The following is a 22,318-nucleotide window of genomic DNA, read 5'->3' as shown; positions in this document are numbered from 1 at the left end:
CGGGTCATTTGAGTGGAGGAAAAAAACCGAACAAAAAATCTCTGTTACACTGCCAAAATGGCTCTGGGTTCAACTACTGTGAAAATGAATGTCACTATACACGAATGAGATTACAAAATCCACCTCTTTTTTGTGATTGTCTACAATCATTCCTTGTTGTTATAGCTGCGTGCAATACATGTTGTAATTCTAGGTGACTGATAGTTGTTTTTTTGCTTGTGAATAATTCTCGAGTTCCTAAGACGTACACTTGAAATGAGTTCCTACTTATAATCATCTAGTTGCAGGTCAACTTTAACCTTAAAAAAAGAGATCTATAGTTCCGCTTTAGGGAAAAACAAGGATGAGAAAATAAACCGAAATTTGTTGCAAGAATGTTTGGACACTTATAGCAATGCAGTTAATTCCGGGATAACGCGAAGGAAATAAACTAGGAATGCCATATCAGAAACTTGACAAATCGCTCTTGTATGTTACCCGAATGGTTCTGTATATTAGATTAGTTCGTGTGAGGCATTACAAGGGATCAGGTGAATGCATTGTGTGGGTACATTAAGACCAAACGTCGGAAGGCAGCACAGAGAAAGTTGTGGAAAAGTTTGAGATGTTGAGGCCTTGTAAACAATATACACTGGTAACAAATGAAGGGAAGCAAGCTTAACAATCCGTCATATATCACTGTCTCCTGCAACACAGGGCTAGATAGACTTTACTAGTGCAGAGGGAGCGGAAAAGGAAAGTGGTGAACGCTTTCAAGTGACGAGCCCGAAAACAACCTCAGACAGTCGAGACGAATGCATTCGGACAGAAGGATAATCAGAAAGAGCAAAAGTAGAAAGGAACGCTGAATGAATTTCATCCATCATGAGAATGTGGAGGGGGGAGGGAGTTGCTATGCGAACGGATGGTGCAAAAGAAGGAAAAAATCCTATGCACCGGTTATGAATGTGACGAAAAAATTTCCATACATGATTGATTTGCCTTTTGTACTGCGCTCTGTCTACTTAAAAACTGCAAAGTTTTTCCGCTCGTGATCTTTCTCTCTCTCGTACACACATACACACCAAAACGCATCCTGACGGATGTATGCAGATCATGTAATCACACCATAGCGTGCCACAAGGAAAACGTCGTTAATAATGACTTGCCGAGACAGGTGCGCCTCCTGGAGGTAATGCTGGGTGACACTAAGTTTGTTTCTGTAGGTTTACAATCCATCCGTAGATTGCGTCTACGATAAAATAGATGGACACCCCTCGTTTCTCGATGTATCTAGTCACGGGAATCTTCGGCGTCCAAGGAGATGAGGATGTTGACGGATAAGTGCGGACTGAATATATTCTCCACACCATTCCAAAATTAATCATAAAATTTGCATTACTGCAGAATATATTTCTCAGGCAACCTGGCTCGTGATTTCGTTCTTTAATGTGATTGGTGTTTAAGTTTGAGAACGCTAAATTAATATGCTTTTAGTATTTAACTTAAACTAATATTATTGCGGCAAACATGGCCCAGAAGAAGTTACTGATTCGAGATTAACAAAGAACATAAGGTAACCCTGTATTTTAAGTTTAAGTTAAATATTTTGCTTAAAGTAGGAAAATCTGTTTGTTATCTAAAAGAGTGTCAGATGAGATTCTCTTAGATTTTCTTTTAGGATATTTAAAAGTTGTAAACCAAGCTCTTTTGACAAAAACACACAGACCAACTTCCAACAACTACAAGTAATAGTAATCGCTCGTCTGTCTATCCACGTAACACATTTTTATACGCTTTTAAGTTGCCGATCAACTTGATAACATACGATTCGACAAAAGGCCTTAAAACAAATTTCATCTGTTTGTGGACAAAAAAAAAAAAAAAAAAAAAAATCAAGTACGTTTTTAGCAATCTTTCTGATGTATTTTTCATTTTTTAAGAGTGAGAGAGCCATCCAGAATATTTAATATTCTGTATGCTCTCCCATTAAATCCAAACAATTAGTATGTCCAAATTCTTTAACTTGCTGTGTTGCTCACCTTGTAGTTGTAATGCATTTTATAATGGTAAATTTGCCATCCTAGTTGACCAGACGGAGAATGCTATGTACTGTAGGTTCGAATCCCACCATAGACCTAGGGATATTTTGTGAATATCTTTGGTCGAATGAATTTCGTTGCTCAATTTGGATCACCACCCTGCTTATTGGAGGGCTTGAAAACATGCTTAGTCTCTTGAGCAAGGTTTTGGCACTCTCTAACCCTTTTGTCCCACCAGCGGTACTCGTAACGTACTAGAGGTATTGGAAAGGAAGCTGAGAGAGAGAGCAGGAACTCCCGTTTCTAAATCAGCATCTTCCATCAGTAATAAGCAGCATTTCAATGCAATATCGCGAGAGCGGAAGAACCGAACTTCAAAACGAACTGTTCATCCTTGGATAGGCAATTAAAGCTGTCTATCGAAGATGGCTGCTTCAGAGATACGTGGCTCATTCCATATTTGGTTAAATAATCCACCACCTGAATGAATAGTAAGTACTGAGTCGTGTGAATAAAATTTACGAGTTGGCAGTGGTTGCAACTTGCATATCATAGAATACTTTTTTCCACGCTTTCTTTCCACGATTTCGTCTGGAGTATTTCTGGAAATTTGTAATGTGGGCTTATTTAAATTTGGTATCTCATTAAAAGTTTTTCATTCCTCCCTGACAACCCAAGGATATGCGGACCTATATATGGGTATGGATCAGTGCTTCCTTTTCTCAATCCTTCTGTTGTCTCCCTTTATTAATCCCTTAGATCTGTTTAAAATGCATTAGCACCTAATATTAATAATCGGATTTCAATTAAATCAATTTGTCGAGACATCATTCATTTTGATTTTAAACGAATAAATTCTTTCTCTTTAAATTTCATAAAATGAGGAGCGCACACACTTCAGAGCACTGTGTCATGTCATCTGCTTCCCAAACTTCTTTTTCATTCACTGTCCAATTTCCTCATTCCATTTCCTTCTTCTTTGTTTTCAAATCTCTAATAGTCGTTGTCTTTTCTCTTCTCTTTCACCTAATCGTTCTAGGAACTTGTTTTGTCTTGGCTCTCTACTTTCATTTCCTTCTCTCCACTAACCTGCTTTATATCAATTTACCATCATCTTCGTATCCCGTATCACTTCCTTTTTTTTTTTTTTGGTGGTCCACATTTTTTTTTATATGTGAAAGTGAGAGCAGCGCCTTATATGTTAGCTTACTCGCGTCCTGAGAACAAGTGATTATTAATTAGTCAAAAATTCTTCAATAAATATACGATTTTGTCCTTCCCTCTCTCTCGCTGCAGTAAGTTTTTGTGGTAATCTAATCAAAGAACTGCTTGGATTATCTACTGAAAATAAATGCGCATGACAGATTGTTAATCCGTTAGAATATGAGAACACTATCGATGATTGTCTTTGTTTGTAAAGATTTGGGTTCAAATCCCGTTTAGAGTGCGATGAGTCTTTTCAAGGTCAGTTCAACCGGTCTCACGAAGAGGAAAGGTTTCCTTCTGGAAAATAAGCTAACTGGCCACAAGAACACTCAGTTAGCAGGCCTAATTTATTGGCTACACAGCTTTTGCTGCTTGGGTCGCAATTCAAAATAACTCCAGCAAAGTCTCTTTGTTAGTCGCATAAAATGTGTCTGAGACTTCAGCTTGCATTACGAAGTCGGTTTTCTCTAAACAACCTGTTTTTGTTTCACTCCCACAATCTCATTTCCCTTTTATTTAGTTTGTTCTTTCGACTTTATTTACATTTATCCCCGACTTCCATTTCTATGTTTTCCACGATTTCTGTCTTGTTTTGTTTCGCATCCCCCATTGTAGATCTGTGTCTCGTCTTCTGTCCGTGTGCTAACCCTCTCAGTTTGTAGCTGACATTTCATTCGTCTTTTAAACATCAATCAGCGTATATTTTCCGCTTCTTTCTTCTTTATTTCCCTGGAGAATTCTCTTCTCACTAAGGGCAACCAGCATTCTAATAAAGAAATATAAAAGAGAAATAAGAAAAAGAACTCTCATGTCTCCTTGTGAGACAATGGTGGACGGAGTACGTACAGCAACAAGCTTGTTGTGTTTCCTTCGTGTCAGTGCAGCGAACACTTGGCGGGAGAAAGAAAAAAGGACATTACTTAGACGGCACGCATACATTTCCAACTACTGGGGACAACTCGAACTTCGATACTTTTAAACTTTTGTTTTGTACTTAAATCTTCGCTACTCCGTGACTGCAGGTCACCTTGTGATTGACCTCGGTGTTCGTCCCTATCGACCAGCGGTGGTGCTTCGCATTTATATACACACTCACAGACAGACAAACACAACAGACTTGTGACAATATAGGTCTCTCTTAACTACTGTTGTTCTCTTCCCTCCCCCCTGCTGTCGCACACCTGCGGCAGCTCCCACGCACCAAGAATCGTAGGAGCAATCTGCACGAGGTTTGCTTTCCCTCCCTTACCCCCCTCTTCCACCTCTCCCTCAGCTCGCGCGCCACCTGACATTGACTAGACGGCAGAGAAAACGAATGCGCTTCTGCTGGCCAATGGAAATCGAAACCACGCATTGGACGAGCTGTTTAAACTAAACTCGATTTTTTTTTTTTATTTTTATTTTTTTTTTAGTTTCCATGGTTTTGAAATCGACCCTGGACAGTTCCTGAAAAGCATGCAATGCTGGCAGAAACAAAACACGCACGGCCACAGCTCCGCTCTCTCTGTGCGTCTTCGGATTCTGGAAGTGAAAAGAAGGGTCAGATGTAACTGCGTGCAAAAGCTGCCAAGAAAAAAAAAGTTTTTACTTTGATAAAACGACATTTTGATTTCTGTTTGCAAAAAAGGAAGCAAAAAAACTTAAGAATGATGGGAAAACTTCTACATAGAGGGAGCGAGAGAGAGAGCAGAAGAAGCATGTAACTAACCACGAAACAAATGAATATACGTGGAGAGATAGCGTGAGGGAAAATGAAATTGTAGTTTAGGGAGAGGGAAAAGAATTGAAAGACAAAAGAATATGCCTGAGAGAAGAAAAAATCGGATGAGTGACTAGCGTTAAGTACAATTTGTGGTGAAGATGGAATGGGTGATGATGCCCCACCATTTTTAAGAAGAGGACAGATCTTGAAACTATTTTCGGCCCAAGCGTTGTTTATCTTTTTCCCCGCAGGTGGGTGGTTCTTTATGATGATACTGTATTTACTTCTGGATGTAAACGAAGGCTCCACTCTTCTGTTCGTTGGCTTTCAGTAACAGTTCTGAACGATGTTTGTGTACACATCTCAGTCTCTTGGCCCACTCATTTTTGATCAGCTTTAATTTCAATGATGTTAATTTCAATGCGGACAGTGTCGTTTTTTCTGTCATATGACTGTTTATTGATTTGGTTGTTATTACATTAAATAAGCGAAATTCAGCGAAACCAAGCACACTTTATAATTCAGTGTTTCAGGGCTGAGTAAAATCAACACGTTTTCTGGGTCTAAAGCAAAGTCCCTTCATGAAAGGACGTTTTTTTTTACACAAAAGAGCAATAAAACAGACAATTATTTTAATGCAATTGTTTAATTATCAGTGGACGAAGTTCAGGTTAATATTGTATTCTATTCTTTCATGCAGTGAGTCGGGGCATGCCCCTGTAAATTGCTTTTGGTGCACATTTAATTTCGTCTTCATCTCGGAATTTGCTAAATTTCAACTTTGAATCGAAAATTTAAAAGAAGTTATAATCCATTTGAAAATGATTTATTATTATTGAAGAGACGCTTTTTATTTATTTATTTTTATTTTGTTTGATTAGGGAATTCATAAATCATTCTTGGTGAAACATTTTTTTTTTTAAATTTCTTTCCTGATGCGAAGTGTTTCTTCAATTCACTCAAAAAACTTTCGCAGAACTCTCTTTTCTCTAAATGTATTTTGAATACAACTGGAAGTTGCACCAAATGAAAGGTCCAAAAGTTAATTCCAGTTTCGTATTATCTTTACCTCACAAGTTGCTTTTCTTTACAGTTTACGGAAGTAGGACTGACTGGTCAAATTTACCTTCTTCGCTTTTAAAAAAGTCAATAAAAAGCAGTCGGAAGGCAATTGAAACTTTCCACCATTTTGGTTTTTATTTATTTTTTGAATAAATTATTTTATAATGCTTTTGTTTATTCCCCAAAGAGAGTTAGCGGAGCTTCTTTAGCTCCACCTAACTTTTTTTAAGATGGATTGGTAGTCGGTCTTGATCCTTCAGCCCTCACTGATAGTGAGTTCAAGCTATCGGTGAATCAAGGCTTTTAAAGAGGATTCTTGACTGTCTTTCCTGGCTAGTTTGAAGAAAAAAATCTGGAGGAAGATTATTGCGTCCTCTTGATGAAATTGGCTAACTCGCCTTTAGTTGAAAAGCGCTAATAAATTTTCACATTTTACTACGATGGAAATCAAATCCAAGTCTTTGTAAGCAACGGATGTTGGCGTGAACGAATGTTTGTAATAGGAGCTGGAGTGAGCCGAGAGAGAGAGATCCACGGTCATCCGAACAATAAAGGATTGCCCGCCTGCTTTGTTTAAAATGAATTTGACGTAAACAACTAGCCTTCTATAGAGCTGTTTGCTTTAACCTAATCTGTATTATCAGAGATTAAATGCTACTAGTAAACAAATGAATTCCACTTGCGTATACATGTATTTGTTTATCTCGCACCTCATTGCGATTATTTCTTAGCAAGAGGAAATGGCAAATTATTTCTGTACAAGATGACTTAAATTCATATTTAAAATTATGTATATACAAGAGTTTCGATTATGTTAGTGTTCGTGGTAAAGTTAATCTACTGCAGAACGTTATTTTAGCCTGGAGCACTTTGTTCCGGGAGGAACACCCGGAGTAACAGCAGGCAAGACAGTCTTACACTAAGAGTTAGTGTGAATGTTTTGAGTTATCTCAATCCGGGCGGTGATTGGTAATGTGTAAAATGACGTCATTCAGCTGTGCCTGAAGTAATGCTATTTCTGTCTATCATGCCAGATGTCGGGTATTAATTCTAGTTATTGTACTTTCCCCTCAAACATACACATGGCAGTAAAATATCAACAGAGGGAGGCTACTTGGATTTATTATTACATTTGAACAAAAACAAAATCTATCTACATCAACTTGATCTGGAGGAAAAGAAGAAATATGTTGTGAAATCAGAGAAAATTCTACAGAAAGTAATCAAGGTTTTGAGGGTATGGGTGAAAGTATCAAAACCGTTGTTAGCCAACCAGATGACCCGGATGTGACTCAAAACATCCGTATCGCTTAGTACGGAGAAAGAAAGAAAAAAAAAAAGTAGTGCGGTTCGAAGCGTCCCACTTATTCCTCCTTCGCTCTGTCAGCCAAGCCCTCACCTGAACCTACTGTCATGGCTTGCCATGCGTTGCATGCCTGCAACCTGGCAGTCGGCCAGCTCGTGGGACTAGTGGCGGTTGTATTGCGTGCAAGACAACGGCGTCAAGTCTCTTTCGTTGCACGTGAGGACACAGAACAGAACAGTAGAATCGCCATTTACCAGGAAGAATGACTGAGGAGTTGGATAGTGGGGGAGAGGTTTAGAGGGGGGGGGGGAGGAAGGAAGAGACTAGTTTCATGACTTCCACATTAAATGCTGCAATGGATCGCTTTTGACCAGGTGTAGTAGGAAAAAATGAACGTGATAAAATAATGACTTACCGCCAGCGACATCTAGTGAATAACTCTGAAATATTAGATATTCCTGGGGAGGGAGCTAACTTCTTTACCAAGGTAAACCTCTGTGTTGTTCATGACGTTTGGTATCGGGTTTTTCTACAAGTGGACAAAACTTCTATAAACTATGTTGTTTGTAGAAATGACGAAACTCATTATATCAGGCAGAACAGAAAAAGTATTATTTTTTTAAACAATCACTTCCGTATTTGAAGATGACGTCACTCGAGCCATGAGATTTTTTTTTCTTTTGCTCAGGTTGCTTTAATATTTCTAGCGATCATCTGCTGTATGCCCATTAAGCTAGGGAAGTAAATGTTAATAAACACCATAATATTTGATGGTGTTTATTAAATACATAGAATAGTACATAGTACATGGAACTTTTCCAATCCATCTCAGGCTTCTGAAGTACACAATAAGGTTTCAATCTATTTGTGGAAATGAGAGGAGTCACTTTGCATTTCAGACTTCTTAACTTCAGGTTTTTGTCTGAATATTTGCAGTTGAGTGAACGCGTTTGTGTTTATTCATATAAGCTGAATAGGGGGGGGCACCAATGACCAAATCAGAGCTTTATTGCTGAAAGTAGAGCAACTTCGTTGGGATACGCACCTGCTGCTCCATGTTAATCGAAGTGCTTTTCTTCCCTCTAATTATTATTGGGGTCCTTATGTCAAAACGAAACTTCCGTTAGTTAAGCAATAAACAGAAGAATCAGCGTTTGCTGTAGAGTCATGTAAACACACTATCCACATCTTTTGAAAGGTTGACGAAATGCAAATAGTCTTTGTAGACAAATTCAGATTCAAAAATTCAAATTCATTTTCTTCAAATAATCTTTGTAGAAAAAAAATATGTATGACGGGTGCGAATCTGCCATTCCCACTGTAGATAAAGTGCAATAATTCTACACTGCTAGTGCACGAGATGAATCATATGTATGAACTCGGGCCATGCAAACAGAATTGTATGGTTTGTCTTGCAAAAACCCACCGACGTGTTTGCCCTCGAGGAAGGTAAAGCTGGATATTAAAACACGTTGCGAGAACAAGCACTGTAAAAAAAAAAAAAATTCGGACTCACCTAAATATTCTACTGTCCTGCAAATAAATAAACAGGAAGCTCGAGTTGAAGTCTAAATTAATAATATATTACCCTGGTTTTCTGTCTACAACTCATCTAAACACACTTCAACCAATTACCGTGATAGAAATGGAATTTTAGTACTTAAGTACGATATTCGTTATGCAATAACCATTCCTTTTGGGGAGAACTGGGAGAAAGTCGTTAGTTGATTTCGTCATGGATACATACAAGTGTGTCATTCACAGACTAAATGTAAATTTCGAGGCTGCTTTAGATTTACGCCTCTAAATCGTGACAAAGGCTGCTCAAGCTCCTATTTAAAACTTTCGTTTTCTTGCTCTGACAAAACCAAAATATGGATTCATTCTGTTTTATAAATACATAGACATCACCAAGTACGCAAAGTGAAGTTTACGCTGACAAATCTTTGCTGAAGGTGATAGCTACACTGAATATTTTCCATTTAGTGCTTTTTCATCATTTTCTGTAGTTATTAAACCGATTTTTAGGTTTTTGTTAAATGTGCACATGAATAAACACCTCACTCTACACTTAGATTCAGTCAGCCGAAGGCAATAAGCGTTGGAGGACGGAGGAAGGGAGTTGGCGCATATGAAAAGAGAAGGAAACGGACCTTCTGCAACTATTAGACAGTATACGAGCAAATGTGAAAAAGCGTTTAAAGATCTCATGAAATTCCACAAAGCTTCCGACTTTAAAAACATCATGTGAGACCTTTCACTTTTTTTTTTTCGACATGCATTGCACGTGCATAGGAAAAACGTGCACTTGGAGTAATGAAGAGCCATTCATCTCAACTTGTGGACGTTCTGTGGTATCAACTCACTCCATCGAAACTGCACTCAGAGTGATGTATCCTTTGGATCGCTGGAATTGTCCAGTCGAACATCGTACGAATGCCAGAAGTCTTTGATTATAACGAAGCAACACATTTCACATGCGGCTAATTTTTAGCAACTGACATTGAGGATTCCTCGCGGACTACTTCTAATTTAGATAATTTGAAGTCTGCGAGGTAATTTTAGATGATTTTATAGAGTATAACGTATCGATATAATAGAGTTGAATCGAGTTCAGATCTATGACATCTTCAGCAATACCACTAACTGCTCGGTTAAGCCTAATAACCAGGCAGATTTACTTGTATTCAGTAGAAGATTTTGTGCGACCTGTGGGCTTATTCTGAGTGTGATCTTTTGAATATATATATATATATATATATATATATATATCACAAAACTGATTATGCAAATACCAACATACCAGTTTATGCATTCCAATAAAAGGTACGACAATTCTGACGTACCCCAATATCAAGGATAGTATCTTTTTATTATTTATCTGTTTTTTACTTGAATGTTAAGTGGTGCCCAGACGTCTATTGTAATGTCACTGCTAAATAAATATTTCTCTTGCTAACTGTGTTATTAATAATATACTAGATTTAAACACTCCCACACACTACACGAATCTGATGAACATAAAAACATGGTCGATTCACGGTTTTCATTACTTCGGTACCAATCTGCCTCAAACACCTACTACTGGTTGATTATTTAGACGGCGTTAACGTGACTGAGGATGTGGGACGATATTCATGTTATTGCAGAGCTGCCGTATGTTTCAGAGCACTTCATGTTTGGGATGGATTTGGACTGCCCAAGGACAGGACCACTTTGGTCAGAGAGTTCTTCACATGATGCGAGACCTTTCGCATTCAGTTAAGTTGGTGAATTGTGAGTAGAATTCCTCTTTATTTTTTTCAGAAGAGTGCATTCTACGTGTTTCAAGTCTCCTTCAATCATGAGTGCAGAAGGGATAGAGAGAATTTTAATCAGTTCGTTTTAAATCTGGAGATTAATTCTAAAGAAGAGAAATTCTAAATCAAGGGTTTATTACATTATTTCTTTATTAAATAGCAGTTATCTGCTGATTAAAATTGCCACTAGAAGACATCAGGGAATGTCTTTGGCTTCATGTGGTTCAGTATATTTCAGAACTAATATGAGACTTGCTTCAGAGATCTTTCATATTTCGACCCCTTTTAAGATACATCTTAGAGAATTTACGATTGCCATTAATTATCCAACTGATTGCTTTAAGACCCAAGAATTTCCAAAATCTGTTTCCTCTTATTACCACGAGATGGCATCACATCATATCATCAATGATTACAGAATACTCGGAAACATGGTCACAAGTAAAAGTACGCAGTCTGATCTGATTTCTCCATGTTGTGGTAAGATTAGAGGAGCAACCGTATTTCCATGGAAATAGGCTTATGTTGGGCGTTACTTCTTTTTTGCAATGGACGGTTCTGGATCCCCCAGTTGCACAATCCTGATCTTAAACCGAGTGATTTCCGTCTCTTTGGATTACTAAAGGAGCACTTGGCAGACAAGTGATGTGAAAAAACGCTGTTGTTTCTTGATTAAACACGTGACTGTTTTAAGATTCTGGTATACTTGCTAAGGTGGAACAAATGCATCGTTACCAAAGATCTCTGATTCAAGGCCGACTTGTGTGTATCGTATATGCACGTCAGAATAAATTCCTTCACATAACAGTATTTCTTACCTTATATCTTTAAAACCTTCATCTTACAACAGTTCTCAATTAAAGAAGTCGACAACAGCACTCAAGCAGAACTGTTTCGATCAGGCTTGAATCCGCCAAGACAAGATGAATTCTATATTGAATAAAATGGCATATTCAAGTCGAACCGCATTCGAGTTAGATCTACTTAGTGAATAAGCAGAACATTTTGGTTAGCATTCAGTAATTTTTTTTTTTTTCAGAATAGAGAAAATCGTTTGCCGCCAAATCTGTTTCACTGACATGACTCATTCCTTACAATGAAAACCTACCTTGTGTTCTACCGAAGATTTAATTCGTGTGAATAATTTAAAATACATCAAAGCTGTAAATGCTAAATCACCAAAACCCCTACTTGGGCCGTTTAATTCTAAAATTAGCATGCTATGCAATACATTAAGCAAACAAAGATTAACTTCGTACTTTCGTGTGGGAAGATCGCTAAAATCAACATATAATAACCCAAAACATAATCACATTGCAACATTAAATAATTGCATGTAATTACAAATCCGCTTTCCGTGTTCAGACCATTTTTATCATCTCTCGATAGTCTGAAGAATCTGTAAATGCGAATCTCACTTTGAAATGAATTTGCGACTCAATTTAAACACCAGGGGGCTCATTATTATTAGCATGATTGGTGACGTTCACTGTTATCGCGTAGACCGCATTGATCTGACTTGAGTTCAGTGTTTATCCAGAAATTCAAGTGTATTAAAATAGCTTTCCCTAATTCTTGAAGACATTCAGGGCATGAAGAAACAACTGTTGACTGAGTCATTCACAGCCTTGGACGGAGGTGATGCTTTTAACTATAACAAGGGAGAACTTTAAGTGATGACACGCATTTCTGTCATAATGTCGTATCTGAAGACCAACATACACATACATTGATACTATTCTTAGTCTGAGAAAATGATCAAATCTTCTAAAATAAAGACTTCGTGTGGTTACGATTGAAATCCCACAAAGAGCTTGACAGAAATCAGAAAAACTGTTGTGTCACGATAGCGTAGAGGAGGGTTGACATCGTTACTGATCTCTATTTCTTAAAGGATGTGTGGCAAGAAATTTAGGGTGCAAAAATATGGCAAAGCCACGATGGAATAAGCGAGATTGATTTAATTCATCCACTGTTTGAAATTATCTGCTTAAGGGGTGTGGATGAAAAGACTGCGCGTTGAAAATGGGGAAGGTAATAACATCCCGATGTTAGTAACATCCCTAGAGAACCACGGACTCTGATACAAAATAAATCTCCTGTTAAAAATGTCCAGAAAATATATTGGAAGGGAAACGAAAATACAAGAGAATGAGGCTGCTTTCTTTCTTCACTGGCCTATCCTAGTTGGGTGGTAGACCCCTTTAAAATATCAAACTTGGATAAGAGCTGTCTGTTCATTGGAATTTATGCGTCCCCAAGTTCCCGGACTCCCTAATTTAAAGGGGCGCAAAAAAAGTAAAACTATTCTCTATAATTTATTATTACGATCTTTTCAATTTTAAATATCGTAATTTATTTTGGGTCCCTGGGATTCCATATTCTTGAAGATGACAGTAAATTTCGTGAAAAGTGTGAGTGTAGTTTGTTTTTATTCTCAGATCTCGATATTAGACTGCCTTCGTTTAAGAAAGTACGTGCGCTGTCGTACGTTTCTTGCGGTGCAAATCTACAAACTGTGGTTATCGTCATGCTGAGGGGGTAAAAAATCTCTTTAGTGAACAGGAAATCTACATGGGGATTAGGCGTGATGGTCTCCAAGACATTATTAAGACGGCAGAGATTTGCTTTCCCCTCTCTTGCAGGAACCGCGTGTTTCTGGGTCTTAACTTCTAAGTCTATTTTTAAGACGAAGACTCAGAGCACCTGAAAGCGATTTTTCCAGACCGTGCCTAGCATTTGAACGTGTGTCAGTGACGTGAGCGAAACCCAACCGTCTGCGATAACGAGACGAACAATTAGTCTTAAGTCATCGGCCAAGCGTTGTAAGCGCTGTCGTGTACAATTCTCCGTGAAGACGTCTGATTTTCAAACTCACGCATGAAGTCGGCACGAGAGGGAAAAAAAGCCTCCTCTGCATAACAGGGTTTACTAAAGGACATCATGAATGTAAATAAATAAATTATCTCACGAGGTTTTCGTTCTGTAAACAAGGAGTGTCACCGCTTGTCTGGAATTCCGACAACCACCTGGCTTGTAGATGGAGGAGGTATGGCGAGGAGTGGGGGAAAGCTACGAGGGGGGAAGTGTCAGCATCCAGCTAGTTGATAGCATATGCTAATCCAGTTTCCTTTCTGCGCAAATGACGAATTCAGGTGATTCCAGAAATATTGGGACGAAGAAGATGGCGAACTTGCTTGCATTTCCCCGTTCGATGTGACCTATACGATGGTTTTGGCTGTCCCGGCACTTTATCTCTCTTTCCGGCAATACAATTAAGGCAGTGAAAATCATTTTCTACTGAATATACCAACAGGTGCTTAATTAGCAGTATTTTGTATCCATTTCTCATTTGGCCAAAGAATGAACAGAGTTTTACAAAGATTTCGATAACTGTTGAGGGTATTGTTCTCCATGACTTCGCAACAGAATTCACCATGGTTTCAAATAGATTATAATAATGAATGAAGCACCTTTTTTAACTTCTTTGTACAAGTTAAAAAAGGGGCTTCTTTCTCATTGGAAAAGACTTTGGTTCTAACCCCGAAGAACGCTTAAAAAAGCTTGCTCACCCCTTGTCTTTCTTCAAAGGCATGAATATTTGGTATTCCATTACATCCAATATTTTTATCCTGCATCAGTTTAAAGATTGTTATACATAAACAAATCTTAAGTCTTCGTGACGCGAATATGTTTAAAGTTCTTACTTGAACTGCAAGCAAATTTTGAGTTGGTTTTAAAAAAATCTTTTCCTTCACAAAATAGCGAAATTCCGTATTCATGTCGCTGTTGACGTTTTAATTACGGACGAGTTTCTCTGCATGATTACCGAAAGATTCAAATAATCAGACACGGTTAGTTCAGTAAATTTGAATATTGCGTTATACAGAATTTCCGTAAAAGTGTTGAGATTTTAAATTAAAATATTTATTGAAAAAATTGAGATAAGAGTACTAATAAATAATTAAGCGTATGAGTAATTTTTTTTCTTGGAATTAAAAAAAAAAAAAAAAAAAAACTAAGCTCCATATGATGAAACTCATTACACATCCAACATGCAGATCAGCTGTTTTGCCGAATGTGTTCCAGTAGTTTCAGGATAACTATTAGCTACATCTTAATTTTTTGGATTTTACTCCGATATTTAAGTAACTTTTAATCTTTTTTTTTTAATCGAATCATAGAAATTGGTTTTTATTACCCAGCCACATATTCGGGGAATTGACATCGAAAATCAATCGCAAGATGTTTTCAAAGTATACGCTAAAGCTCTGGAAGGGCTTGTTTTATTTCAAAAAATGCCTTTTTTTAAAAAAAAATAATTTCCCCTCACTTTTTTGTGTTTTCAAAGCGCATATCGTTCTTATTTATTCAGTGGTAAACTGAATCCCCAAATTTTGAGAATTATGCCAATTTATCCCACTTAAATGTGGAATGGTGCTTCGTCAAAAATACGACTTTCCCCCTTTTGACGGAATTACTCTCTTGAACTATATTTTCACGCATAATCGTTGCGAATCTCGTCCATCAGTTTCAGTGAAACCGCAATCGATTGAACCTTACAGGACTTACCTTGATCTTTTAAACACCATGAGAAAGGCGAAGAGAGAAACATCCCATTCTGGGTTCGAATCTCGTGTACGACGCAAAGAAGCTTCATCGGCGCTTTTCGGTTAAAGGTGATTTAACCTGTCTCAATACGGAGGTGGTGGGGTTATCCTTCGGGTAACTGCGCCTGTTTATCCTACAAAACAGGGAAACTATCCAGAAGAATACGCGCAATTTACAGACATAATACCTGGGCCTCATGGACTTAGTTTATTCGACCGTAAATCCAAACAAACATACGAACGTCCAGCTCTAGCCTTGCACGAGTAGTTGACCTCTTTAGTAATTACCCCGCTGCTTGATATGTATTTTCTATTTTGTAATCTCGATCTTTTTTTTTTTTTCTCGCAAATCAAACACCGTGTTCGAATCTTGAATGAAATTCAGAATTCGAAAATTCAAGCGATGAAATTTGTAGGTGAATTTCATCGCCAGGTGTGACACCACCACGCAGTTTATTGGAGGTCTTGAAACAAAGTTTCAGGTTTGGTGTCTTCTCCACGGCAGGATTTCCGGTTTATCTAACCCTTAGTGCGTCATAGAACTAAATATGTGATAGGGTTTCATGTCGGGATTGTCATAAATTGCTTTTTAGGAACTTTGGGTAATAGTTTAAATATTGAGGACACTGCTGTACAATATTTCACAGTAACATGAGCCGATTATCTGCAGGTTCGTGCTCTCACCTAGTTAGCAGTATTAATAGGTTTTATAATGCAGTATACTATATTTTTATAGTATACAATGAAAGTCTGTCGTGTTTAGGCTCAACTCTTAGTCCATGAAGTGCTAAATGTGCCATCGGTTCGCAAAATTGCCTCGGTCAGGATTGTAAAAAAGCATAAATGTGTATGGCAGAGAAAACTGATACAGCAAATTAAGTATGAAATTTACCCCAATTATTTGACTTCATCCCTTGTCACCAGATGTCGCTATTGATGGAGTTTAATAGAGGGGGGAAAGTTCTCTTCTTACTCAATCTTCAGAAACAAACACAAACGTATTCTTTAGTCTTCTTGCTTAAGCCTTGTGTTGTATTGCTGTTACTAACGATCCTATCAATCATCGCGTGCGTCAACTACCCCCTCCTTCTAGTAATTTCTTCACTAACCAAACATGGCGTATTTGCATATCCGGAGCAATTTATCTAGTATCCAATTTAAAGCGCTCAGTGTCTGACTGCTTCTCTCTCCAAGCTAACAACGTTTGTATTTCTTTTCTGGTTTTGCTGGAGAGAGCAATATAGGGGTTGGGCATATTAGAGATTGCGGTAATGTCCCTGGTCATGCGGATCCTCCCTCTTGGTCTCTAGTGCCGCTACTAGATCATTGAACACGAACATTCCTCCTCACCATTTTCCTTTTCTTATTCCTTAAACATGCATCTCTTATGATAGTAAGTACTTCGAAAGGTCAATCTCACTCATTACGGTGCTGAGCTCTTCGCTGTCTTCTGCTTTTAAATCAATGTCAAGAGAGCAGCGCCGAAACATTTGCATATATTATGAGTACCTTTAATTTTTATGGAAAATCACACACAATAAATTTTGTGTCAAGTCCACTTCGCTAAGTATACAAGCATTTGGACACCTTTTGTTCAGTCGTCTGAAGCATATTTTTAATTTCTTTATATTTTTTAAATATTTTATTTTTTACATTTGTTGACTTGCTCATTGCCATACTGGCATTGAAATAGCTGATTCGATCCATTAAGTTTATTATTATTTTTTGGCCGTTTTCATTTATTTGCTTGCTGCTACATGTGGAATAAGTAATTTTTTAAATTTTATTTTTAGTGATGGCTACTGACTGACCGATTCTCTCCTTCCCGATGTTGTTAACTGAATAATCTTCACTGAAGAGCAATCTTCTTTCAATAACGAATTTCTGATTAATCAGAGAATCCTCATAACATTCCTTAGTCATAGTAGTTCATTTAACTTCAGTAAAGTCACCCTAATTGGTAAGATGGGGGAGGAGTGAAGGCCTGTAGTCTGCGTCCTTCATCCACAACTCATCCTAGAGCACGTTTTCAGTAGTGTTATCTCCATAAAAATTAGACAAGACGCCAAAGTACTCTTTACGAATGAGAGAGTCGTTTTAGTCTTTCCTCCTGTTCTAGATGACACTTGATCTGCCATGAAAGTGTTACTGCTTACCATCGCGAGAATGTTCTTCTCGGGATAGATGCGGCAGTACTGGGGTCATACTGTGGGGAGGCATTATGTTTAATGGACGCACCCATCTACAAGTGCTGAAAAAAGGGACTATGACTGGTGAACGATATTGCGACGAAGTTCTTCAACATGATGTTCGTTCGCTCCGTGGTGCTGTAGGTGAAGAATTCATTTTTATGAATGACAATGCCATACCACATCGTACACGAGCAGTGGAGAAACTTCTGACGGAGAATATTAATCGAATCGAGTAGCCAACACGCTCCCCAGATTTCAATCCCATAGAACTCGTTCGGGAAGCGACAGGAAGGCGCATTCCCCTCCAGAAAACAAACAAAGCTTTATCCTTGCTCTGAACGAGGAATGGGCCAGTTTGCTTAAAGAACTCCTGAATCACTTGGTGCTAAGCATGGTACGACGTTGTGAGAGTAGCATCGCAGTTCGGGGTGGACATATTCCATACTGAAATGTCTCTCCGCAGAGTTTTCTGTAAGCACTGTACATTGCAAAACTTATTGTAATTAAATTTTTTTGAAATTTAATATAATTTATTAGTATGCTTAGTAATAAATTTTTGTCCACATTTGGCTGTAGTTATGAAATTTGTTTCATATACAGGTAAAAATGTAGTCCATCCTTGGCTTTTGGAGACCGATGTACTTTAGTATTACACCAAGGCAGCTAAAGCTGGCCGAAAAGTATGTAATATCCACCAAATTCGTCTGTTTTGGGGTTAGTTATGTCAGTTATTTACAGAAAAGCAGAGTTTTGGGAAAGAAAATATCTGATGCTCCGTATGTGAGCTTTCTAAAAATTTTAGTAGTTCTTATTGGTGGATAGTTGGAAAGTCCATTCCTGAGCCACCTCATCTAATGTCATCTGAGTAAGTTTTTTTTTTTATCTTCTTCGGGAAAAAATGCACCGAAAAAAAAACACCTTTATTCCCCACCAAAAAAGGCATTAGGGTACATTCTTTGGCCGTGATTTGTTGTAAAGTGGCATCCATATGATCATCTTCTGCATCAGAAGATTATTGCAGTTTCCAGATTGTGCCAATTGGTTAATGCATCCATCCATCTGTTCCCCTAACAACACGCTATTGGTTCGAATTCCAGCGTGGACAGGGAATATATGTGTGTTTATTATCTTTAGGGGAGAGATGATTTTTGTTTTGTAGAGCAGCGTTTCCCGAGCATTTAACTCGTATTCACCCTAGATGGTAATACGCTGTGTGCTAAGATTTTCATAGACAGGAATAAAATAAAAATGCTGAGACATTTGCTGCTATCTTATATTCTAAATCCTCAACTAGTATTATTATTCGAAATTAATTGAGTTCAGTGGTAATTTCACTGAGGTTGCTGAGATGGATTTCTGGAGTGGAAAATAAATCTAGAAAAATAATCGACTATTCCTTGATAGAAACAGCTCGCGTAGCTCAGTTGATATTTAGCGACAGTGTCACTAATATCATGCAGAATATCATTGAGGATTTTCGGCATCATAACCGGCGGTCCTACTAGAAACAAGAGAAGTCTTTTGTCTTTAGCTTCCTTATTGGGAACGAGTAGCATTCCTGAGCATTTTCTAACACTAAATTTGATTAAACGCATAGCCTGAAACAGTTTCGCTGTTTCATTTTTATACGGCTTGTAGATTTCTGTTAACATCCATTGAATCAGAATTTGGAAGATGAAAATGCTTCAACGAGGGCATTTAATGACATATTCTTGATACTAGGAATTGCGATTTCAAGTCTTCTATGGAAGTCTTAAAGGAACAGAGTAACTTTCTATTCAGGATTCATTCCGTGATTTTTATCAATCATTGTTTTGACTTATAGAATCGTTTCTTAGCAGTTGGGCCATCTTTAGTCTCCAATTTTAGACCCAATCAAAAGCAATCTCAGAAGGAAATCTTTTACGCTGATTTTTGTGAAAGTTCATAAGAGGAAGTTACGATCGACTACTTTCCTGTTGTACTTTGTGCGAATGTCTTCGACCAGTGGCGCTTGTCGAATTGCTCGAGTGGTTCTTCGGTTTAATATATCGTTTCGCAATACCATTGCATTCTTCTGCTGCCAAAAAATAGTACCGGTTAAGCTAAACACAAAAAATAAAGAAGGGAGTTGTTTCACACCTGTACGGTTCTTCAGTCTCTAGCCTTGAATTCCTTATTTTTATTTATTTATTTTAATCATAATACTCGTACTCAAACTACAAAACACTTAACAGCGATGTCTCTAACATGCAACAGTATCATTCAAAAATCAAATCTCTTTGAGCTTCCGTATGTTTGAGATTATCCATTGGGTTCGCTATCACCGGTTTAACTCAGTGATAGCGGGAAATTATTCTTAAATTCGTTTGAAATATTTGCGTCTTGTTCGTTAGATGAAAGATGTTGGAACACTTCCCAGCCTACAATAACAAGTCTTGTATAGCCGAAGACACTTCGCAATGTCTGCATTTCAGTTCGTTGGGTTTACACACGATCGTACTTAAAATTAATGAATTTGCTATCCTTCTCTCCGAAATCCCGATGAAATATTAAGGAAGTTAACCCCGACCGAAATTTAACCCCTACGCTTTTCAATAATACATAGTCTAAGTAAACCCAACAGCGTTCGGTTCGCTTTATTTCCAAGGCCGACTGGGAACGATTGGCTTGTGTGGAGTAAGGAATGGATGGAAAAGAGCATCTATGCTTAATGTGGCTTTGAATTCCGCCAGCTTTTTTTTTTAGAGGAATGGTAAAAAAAAAAAATGGCGCAGTGTGTTTTTTTTCACTGTGTACGAGCGGTATGCTGAAACGATAAACGACATTTTATTATACTCGTATATGAAAAGCTGCAGATTGTGTTCTGTAGAACCTTTGTGTATTCAGGGAGGCATTGAGACACATTGCCTGTTCATTAGAGGGCAAAGAAGCCGCCCATTCAGTCAACCATGTTGGCCAACTCGATGTGCGATTTGTAAAGGGTCAAGAATCGTTCGGAATCAAGTACCGTCTGTATTTAAATACCTATTACACGCTAAAATTGATGAAGCGTATTGGTACTGAGAATATAGCATTTAAATTACACTGTTACTCCTCTAAAATCATCAGCACTCCAATTACTCTGTTTTTCACTGTTTATGACGCTCAAACAGAGGAAGGTTTCTACGATTGCTTCGCTGAAAAAGCGGAAACATCTAAAATGGCAGAATGCAAGCGAGTCTGAAAAATTGGGTTGAGTACGAAATTTAATTCAACTAAAAATCACTAATTTTCAGTAGTACGAAAACATTTTAGACGACGGGGATTGAATGAAGGGAAGGGGTTGCAAGGGCTCTCAAGCGAGATTTGTCTGCTTCTAACATAGGAAAGAGAGTGCTTCAGTTTAGTGAGACTATCAATCTCTTTCTTCTCTGTCATCAGGCAAACTTCAGTTTAGACTAAAGAGAAACCGCATCAGTCTAAATCTAACCAATATTGCATAGTGGATTAATTGATTGATGGTGTGTTAAAAGGAAGCAAAAGCAAACTTCACAACGTGCGTAACTTATTTAAGAGATGTTTTAAGTTATTTATAGAAATTGGCGAAGAAGCTACAGAGTTTATTTATTCCCGATTCAAACGGATCCACAGAATCAGAGTTCAATCTGGTTGAGTTTATCGTTAACGAGTACATTTTAATGATTTGTCTTGCTTTGTGTTGTTCTTCTTAATATTTCTTTGTCATCATGAACTTCGGACTTTGTATTATCGGCAATGCTGCCTTCTGTTCTTTTGAATCTGATCGAATCACTTGGATTTTTTTCAGTGAGCAGTTCAGTAGAGGATATGGTTGAATAAACTCTGTTTAGAGTATAAACTATGCTATGTTTATAATATAAACATTTTATAGTATAATGGCAGTGGCGATTGAAAAATAACCAATAAAAATACCAAAAGGACTGAGGTTGAAATGTGATCATGCGTGGTGTCGCAGGGTAAGATTGTGATTATGAAATTTTATTTTATTTTTCCCCCCTTATAATTGTGTTGGATCATTTCCTTGCTTGTCAGAACCGGCTTTAGTTTTTTGCGGCCCAAACAAACAAACAAAAAATTTTTAGCCACCTCTTTTTTTTTGATTGCTTTCAATTTTTTTTTTACTTCAGAATTTTAAAAAAAATGTGTTCCTGAATTAAATTTTTTTCCTATACAAAGTGCAGTCATTTTTATTTTAATGAAATCACAGTTACAATATTGAAGATTTTTAAAAAAATGTTTTGTTTTTATATATTGATGGAGTGTCGAGAAAACCTATTTCCATTTCTATTCAAACTGGGTGGCAGTTTTCAAATATGGGCTTCGAAAAAAAAAAAGAAAGAAAGAAAGAAAAAAGAATTTTCACGGTTATGCTGTCTTCGACGGATCTTTTAGAAGACAGAATGAGATGCACAGCAACTTGCGTATGATTTATTTTTTAAGAGATTGTTTGCTGGAGTTCAAATCAAAGTACGTCCGGGAATGGCTTTAAAAACGTTTGGGAGAATTTTTTCTTAAATCTTTCTTTCGTGGATTACGGGTAGAAGAAAAAAGGGTGCGACGGAGCTCTTGCTACAGGATAGGGTTAGAACAATATAGGTAGACAGTGTCTGGTGCAGTGTTGTCAACAAGATTGGTCAGCTAATTAAGATGAGGTATTGATATCAGCTGTGGTGTGGAATTGGCCATCTTCAGCATACTTTATTAATTCCCAATGTTGCTTCCTTAAGTGAATGAGGATTTGAGTAGCCTAGAATTAAGACAAAAATCTCAAGTTGCTGTTCTGAGGAGGGCGGGGGGAAGAAAGAGACTGAGAGAGAGAGAGAGAGAGAGAGAGGCGACTTGATGGAGCGCACATTTCTTTATTCTAAACCTAATTTATCATATTAGACTTCCTTTGTCCACTCTTTTTCCAACTGCGTG

Source organism: Typopeltis vanoorti, chromosome 2, assembly GCF_054136105.1.
Source record: "Typopeltis vanoorti isolate ZY-2024b chromosome 2, IOZ_Tvanoo_1.0, whole genome shotgun sequence".
Taxonomy (NCBI): Eukaryota; Metazoa; Arthropoda; class Arachnida; order Uropygi; family Thelyphonidae; genus Typopeltis; species Typopeltis vanoorti.
This window is presented reverse-complemented; position numbering follows the sequence as displayed.